Source organism: Crocodylus porosus, unplaced genomic scaffold, assembly GCF_001723895.1.
Source record: "Crocodylus porosus isolate Cpor-Errol unplaced genomic scaffold, CroPor_comp1, whole genome shotgun sequence".
NCBI lineage: Eukaryota > Metazoa > Chordata > Crocodylia > Crocodylidae > Crocodylus > Crocodylus porosus.
In genome coordinates, this window is record NW_017728906.1 from 197,648,052 (window position 1) to 197,655,923 (window position 7,872).

General features: G+C 50.9%; 1 protein-coding gene across 1 annotated transcript in view; it reads right to left on the bottom strand.

The window, feature by feature from the left end:
* Window positions 1-7,872, bottom strand: part of CAPN5 (calpain 5) — a 92,288-nt gene that overhangs the window by 83,114 nt on the left and 1,302 nt on the right. The gene's annotated exons all lie outside the window — the stretch shown is intronic.

Below are 7,872 nucleotides of genomic sequence, written 5' to 3' on the forward strand. Positions count from 1 at the left end.
TGAGGTCCCTTCCAACCCTAGCATCTATGAATCTATGAATCTACCATAGGCTAATACTTGTTAACACAAGTGCTATCCTTGTTATTGATTCCACAGCAACACACATGTCGACGTTGATGAGGCTGGCTGGGGTGTGAGAGTGCTTCACTGCAGGGGCTGCCTGCTGGCTAGCCATGAATGGGAGCACCCTCGTGCGCCAGTCAGCCCCTCCACAACATGCCAAGCTGAGTTGGAGCAGCCCCGAGCTGGCAGGCCGACCCCCTGGGTCCCCTGCCAGTTGGGGCTGCTCTGCTCCGGTGCAACATGCTGCAGTCCTGGCCACACATTCAAATGTGGCACCTGAGAGCAATAAACTGCAGAGCAAACTGCTCCAGAGTTTATTGCTCTGAATTAATTGCACATGTAGACATGTAGGGTTTTGCTGTGGGAACGCTCCCAACCCTGTGGAAACTAATCCCAGCACCTATCATCCAGATTAGGGCACATCTTGGAGTGGGAAAGCCAAACTGTGCTCATACACAAGGTAAAGCACAGAGTCCATAGGATCCTTGAAGGATGCTGGACGGGATGTACCCTCTTCTAGTAAGGGTGCAGCCTGGGCCTGACTGTGGGGGGTCATCTACTGTGCCTACTGCATTCCTGCATACAAGCATCAAGTCACCAGGACTTTTGGAGACAAGCTGGATGGCGCTTTCCCGTTTCATGCACCCAGTATTAATGCAAACAGCCTAATTCACCACCTGCTGACAAAAACAAAAAACAAAAAAAAACGAACAGACAAAAAAAAAAAGAAAAGAAAAGAAAAAGTCAGCAGAAAGACAAGGGAGAGATTTAACTGGGCTGTCTGCTGCAGCCTTGCCCAAATCCACACGCCAGGCTCGCTGCGCACGGCTGCCCTGGGCACCCTGCCTTCTTGCAAAACAGGAATTGGAACTTGCAGCCTTCCCCTCAGCAGGCTGCCACTCACCCCGCTGCACCCGCATGCTCCCGTGAGAACGGCGGGAGCGAGCCCTTCACTGGGTGCTGGGCGAAGCAGCTGGTGCGCCCCGGAGCAATACTCCGGCATCCCGAGAAAACTGGCAAGACCGGCTCTACAGCGCTGTGAGCATCAGGCGTGCAAATGCTTCATCTGACAAGCCCTTGCCAACTGGGGTGGGGCAAGAAGCTGCTGTCAAAGGCTGGAATAAAGAATAAAAACCTTGCCTTTGCCCTGGACGAGGACAAGGATGCTGGCGTGAAGCGACAGGAGAATGACTGGAACAAAACTGAGCCATCTGTTTCCTGCACCCACAACCCAGATTTAAAATGACAGCTTAATCTGCTCTGGGACCACACAGGTCTGACCTTCTCTGCTAAAGGAGGTGATTTTTTTTATCTGAAGCCAAGCCCAGAGCTGGTGATAGTGCTACAGTGCCTTCCCTTCATGGTAGTGTAAGAGTGATTCAGTCGCGATGGTCCAGAAATTATGTGAGAGGCAAGGATTTCTTAGGGTGCTGCCTTTTATTGGACCCACTATGTCGTTGGGATGAAGTCAGACAAGCTTTTGAATGCAAGGCTCTCTTCATCAAGTATCAACCATTCAAAAGCTTGTCTAACTTCATCCCAACGACACAGTGGGCACGTCTACGTGTGCGCTTTACTGCACAGTAGCCTATTTTACTGCACATTTGAGCATCACGGCAAAAACTGTGCTAATGTGTTAATGCTTAGCAAAATTAAGCTACTAAGCATTAAACATTGCTAAAAAATGCATTTTTCACTACTGAGTATTAGGGCATGCATTTAGTTAGTACCTCATATTAGAGGTTCCAAAATTAATGCACAATAGCAAAAGTACATTCATGAACGTGTAGACATACCCAGTGGGTCCAATAATAGATATGACTTAAGAAATCCTTCTCTTCATGGGACTTTTTACCTTAGGTTAACTCCCATACATTAGCTACCGCAAGACAGAGCCCACACTTCCCATTTCTCAATGGTAGGAATAAAGGTCAAGGCTAACTGGCCTCAAATGCATAATTATTGCATAAGATACCACCTGGCTCATGTCTGGCATGCATCAATCTCAAAGCAACAAGAGGTTGGCATTGTTACCTCCACCTTAGAGCAGGGGACAAGCGGCGTCTGTGGATGTGACCCAGCTCACCTGCGGTTACCCAGCAGGTCACAGGCCCTCATCTTTCAGGGCCAAACTCAGCCCCCTTATCCAGCAGGCCGCTTCTCAAATGGGTAAGGTGGTTTGGGTGCCTTCCTGTGCACTCCTTACTTTAAGCCCTTCAGCCATACATTTTCTGGGTTTATAAATGCTCAGTTTTACGATCGTTAAATCCCTGTAATGTCTGTTTAGCCTTTAGTTACTGATACGTGCCCTGAATCACCCAAATGTGGTTTTTGCTTTTAGGTTGTTGGCATGTTGGTCTAAGGGCACAGGCAGACAAGGCTCTTTGGGTAAATTCGGTATGTCTTATTAGACCAACTCAAATAGTTGGAAAGAATACTTCTTTGCAAGCTTTTGGGTACAATTGTAAAGGGTAATCGTACCCAAAAGCTTGCAAAGAAGAGTTTTTCCAACTGTTTGAGTTGGTCTAATAAAAGATACTGGATTTACCCAAAGACCCTTGTCTGTGTTTGCTTTTAGGAATCTAGATGGGTTACAGTCAACAGGGCCCTCTCTTCAAGAGCCTCCCCAAGCATCACCCACAAATAAGTTCCCTCTTGTCCCTGCCTGGAGGTCATGCATGCCCAGATCTCCTCTCCCATGAAATCAACCCAAAGAAGTGGCTTCCCCCCAATTATCTCAATAAACACCCAAGCTGTCTCAGTACAGAGCTTCTTCCCAGTACTGAACATTGTGAAGAAAACAGGCTTAACATTGATTTGCACTGCCTGGAATGATGAACGATGAGCCAGAAGATAGCCAGAGCTGGATCAGGGCCTAAAAAGAGATCCCGCATTCCCAACATCCTTCAAAGCCCTGGTCTGTCAGACTTGGCCTTGCTGATGGGGGTCCCTGCCAAGTCTCCAGTGCCGAGGCCTAGGTTTGAGAGCTGCACAGCAGTCCCAAGCCAAGAAGAACGACCTGTAAGAGCCGCTTAATAAAAACCAAGGAGAAAGGTACGGATGCTCGATTGCTGCAAACTGCAAGCGACAGCCACACATTAAGGAGACAGAAAAGATACCCTGAGTGTCTTTCCAGAGAGACAGGGATTATTCTTTATGCCTCTGACCACCTCCCTCCCCCATCCCATTTCTTCCAGGATGAAGTCCTTCCCCACTGTTCGCTGAGACGGGATTTTCTTATCGCCACTGCAGCCAAACCCGGAAGCAGGAGCATCGACCTTTCTGCCTGCTGAGCATCTGCACTAGATTTAGAGCAGAAAAGCCAACATTTAAGGGGCCCCAGCGAGGTGGGAGAAATAGTAGAGCAGTTCTTCTGCAGCGGAGAAGCCAGACCACAACAGGGCTTGAGACTACGGCTGCCTGTTTGAAATCCCTGGGTGCATCTTGTGGGAGGCAGTGGTAGTCTGAAGTCAATCAGAAGACAGGGTAAATTGTCTGTAGGTATTTGAGTTGCTCTAATAAAAGGTATCGCATTTACCCAAACAACCTTGTCCTTAGACCAACACGGCTACAACCTACACCCCTGTAGGTATTTGCACACTTAGCAGCACCCCGCCATACCCTTAATAGGATCTTGTGGCACCCCAGGGTGCTATAGCACCCCGGTTGAGAATCACTGCCCTAGGCAATCAATAGGCAGCAGTTAGCCTCTGGATAACACGAATAGCTCCCCCATGGGAGCAGGCTCCCTGCTGCCCTCTGTGCTCCCCCAGTGAACGCCCAGGACCGGCTCCCAAGGCTACTCCTGGACACCAGGGCAACCATCGAGGGTGTTTTGGTCCTTGCCTATGGATTCAAAGCCTCCCCATGCCGACAGGACAGCATCACCCCTGCCAGATTTTGGGAAGAGAAAAGGAGATTCCAACTATCTTCCTGCCAGACTTGGTGGGTTGGATCCTGGGAAAAAAAAATCAATCCTTAGCACACAATCACGTATGTCAGCATCCTTATGGCAAGGGCAGTGTAGGCAATGCTCGCTGAACGAAAAAAAAAGCAGTCCTTGGGAAAGAACAGCACGTGAGCAAATAAGCAGGGACTGTAGGGTAATGAGAATATGCAGGCGGGCAGAGTTAAGGTTACAAGTACCGTCTCAAATTCATCTGGCCTGAATGCATTGTGAACATCTTATAGCCTGATCCCAAGTCCTGACACCAGGGGAACTTTTCTATTTACACCCCTAGGGTTAGGCTTTGTCCTTAACTGTCTAGGGCAATGGTTCCCAATCTGTGGTACACGTCCCACCAGCGGTACCCACACAGCCTGTCAGTGGCACGTGCTAACAGATCAATTATAATTACTTTATATGGCGGTATATGTGCTGGTGGCACTTAAGGTTGTATTGTTTTAAATAGGCGGTGCACAATCTGTCAAGTTTGGGAACCGCTGGGCTAGGGGATTGACTGTGGTTTCCTTAAGAGGACTTTAATCAACGTTCAAAGTGAATCTGGGGGGGGATGGCGAGGGTCCCCAGGACTCACAAGGGACACTATGTTTCTGTGACTCTGTAGCTGCAGCCGGCCTTGGGCCAGCTAACGTGATGGGAGACAGCTCCTCTAACAACAAGCGCTTGAGCCTGGTAGGGGGAACTGTCACGGGAAGGGGAAGGCACCTCCTGGACTATCGGTCCAGGCCCTGGCTATCGGGTGACCACATCCTCCCATCCCTCTCATACACAGATCAAAGCCCACTTTAAGACCAGTTTGGTTTGGGGATATTTTTCATCCCCGTTCCCCTTTGTGGAAAGCTGCTCCAGAAGCTCCCTTTGATGCTTAGAAACTTCCTCCTACTTTCCAGCCTAACTGTATCTATACCTGTATTTACACCCCTGAGTTTCTGTGCTTCCATAGCTCCCCTCCCTCCTTAGTGCTCAGCCCGATGTATTTATCGAATGCAATCAGATCCCTTCGCTCGACCAACTCTTCCAACCCCTCTTGCAGAAGAGACTCCATCCCCCTGATCATCTTAGCAGCCCTTCTCTGCACCCGGCACAGTCTGCATTCATCCTTCTTGAACCTGGGTGAGTAAAGTGTAACCGATATTGCAAGCAAGGTTTCACCAAGGCTTTGCCAATACTTCTCCATCTCCACTGAGAACACCTGGCCTGAGAGAGCAGATAGACGTAGGATTGCATTTTTTCTCATGGCTGCATCAGACAGCAACTTGAGTCATCCAGCGATCAGCTAATGCACCCAGATCTCTCTCCTGCCCCGAGCGATTGCTGGATTCCAGGTGATAGCCGTTTTTCTTGTTATTAGACCTTCAGTGGAGGATACTGCACTTTGTCTGACAACCTCACCCCACACCCATTGCTACACTCTTCGAGGTCCGCTTTGTCCCGCATTATATTCTGGTCCTCTGAACTGATACTGCCTTCTCCCCTTAAAACGCTTCCTCCCCACCTGACAGCCCCGCTAATCCCGATGGTCTCCAGTTTAACAATCATTTCCCATGCACGACAGCATCAAATGCTTTGCTGAAGTCCTCAGAGAGGAGGTCTACATCCCCTTTGTCTGGAAAAAGCAATTCTCTTAGTCTGGCGTGACCCACCTCGCAGCATATTCGCCTCGTTTTCCTTGGACCTGCATGTCTTTAATGATCCCCGCAATGCCTTGCCCGAAAGCCTCATAGACTATTGAGGCCAGACTGCCGGGACTACCCCTTTCCCAGCTCCTCAGACCCAGTCCGAAGCCATCCGGCGCCTCCTGTAAGGAGCTCAGATGAAGCGGAGGATTGCAGGGTGGATCATGCAGTTCCTGCATCCCTGGGCCTGCGCAGCTGGCTTTGGTTGGGAGACACATAGCTTCATTTAGACTTATTTGTCTTGGGGAGGAGTATGGGCATGGGTGTAATATATTGCACCTCCAGGGAAAGGCACCACGAGACTCTGGTTGTGGCCTTAGCCCTTCCTGCTCTGAGGGAGATAGTCCAGCGACCTGCAGATGTCGAAACCAGGCAGCTTTCCCCAGTACTGGGACCCCACCGTGCCAAAGATCTGGTGCGATTTGGCAGGCATAAGGGGGCTCCTCCAAAGCCACTTCCCGCAGGGCCAGCAGCAGGGTCTCAGGAGGCCAGGGCTTCATTCCTTCCTCTGCCACAGACTCCCTGGGTGACCTTGGTCAAGCCTTTGCGGGAACCAAAGGGGGTCCACAGCTTCCCTGCTCCACAGGGCAGTTATGAGGATAAATATGAGTGAGGGGCTTCAAGAATAACTGGGGGGGGGTAGATACATATATCTTAAATAGATCCAGAAAGTTGGAGGAACACGTGTTTAAGTATCAAGCCAAGCACAAGTTAAACCACGTGGGGCACAGGGCAGCAGCTACCTGGCAAAGGGACACCAGAATAGAAAGGCAGAGGAAAGCAAGCAGAGCGGGAGACGACAACACCAACTGCAAGGTCTGGGGTTGAGCTTTACTTCATGAACGTTTGCAGAAATGGCCCATGATAGTAGCCAGGCAAGCAAGAACTGCCTTCGCAGCGGCACAGCCCTCTGCGCCCACGATCGTGCTCGCGTTCATCCTCCCGGCTCGGCCGCCAAAGACACCAGAATGACACCCCTTGTTTCAATCAACACCCGGCCTAGGCAGGAAAACTTCATTGCCTTCCCAGTCGAACACGCAAGCACGCACATAAAGAGGCGAACAGCTGGAGAACATACAGGACGCAGACATGCGTGGTAGCGTTAGAGTGATGTAGCCATCACGGTCCAGCAATTACCGCAGAGACAAGGGTTGTTGGTCGTGGCCGTGTTGGTCGAGGCAGACGCGGTCCTTTGGATACACGTGAGAGCTTTTATTAGATGAACTAAATCGTTAGTCGGTCGAATAAAAGATCTCACATCTACCCAGAGAACCTCGCCTGCAGAGACCAGGATTTCCTTGGGTGACACCTTTACTTGGACCAATTGGGATAGAGGGAGACAAGCTTTCAAATGCTTGTCTAGGTGTCCTGAAGAATGTCTTGCATTGGAAAGCTTGTCTCCCTCTATCCCAACACTGCAGTTGGTCCAGTAGAAGATGCCAACCAAAGAAATCCTTACAAGTACCTCAGATGCTGCTGTCTCTACAACATGTACTTGGGACTGCTCAATGGTTGATCTGTACTGCTAACAGGCACTGGAGATCCTCCGTTAGCTCAGGGATGGTTATCTCCTCCTCCTCCAGGTGCTGGGAGGTGCCGAGGGGGTATCAGCAAGGGCTGAACTCAGGAGGGCTCACTGCAAAGCACAGATCTCTACCGCATGGACAACAGAGCAGGGCTTATCAGCTGTGATAGCAGCAGGCAGCCTGGCTCTGGGAGATTAGCCACAGACCAGGACAGACACACGCTTGGCCACCGTGCTACGGGGACCAACCCACAAACGAGCTGACGGGAGCCTGCTTGGGCTTTGCATATGGGCAGGCCCCTACTTTGACCTTGCAGTGCTGGTGATACCACCTGTGCCCAGGCCACTGCAGCCTGAGCAGCGTGTTCCCCGGGCCAGCCGGCTTCTGCTGACTCCAGCACAAAGCAGTCGCACATGGGAGATTACCGTGCTAACGAGCGCCAAGCACATCCGGCAGCACGCTCGGGAACTAACCTGCAGCCGGTGGCAGAAAGCACAGCCATAAAACCTGCCAGCGGGAACACTTCCCGGCCGCCAGATAAAAGATCCGTTCTGCCAGGGGGTCCCTCCAGCGTAACACGAATGCGCCGGCATCTGCTACACGTGCTCAACCCACCGGTACACGCACACCGGCATCTGCTACG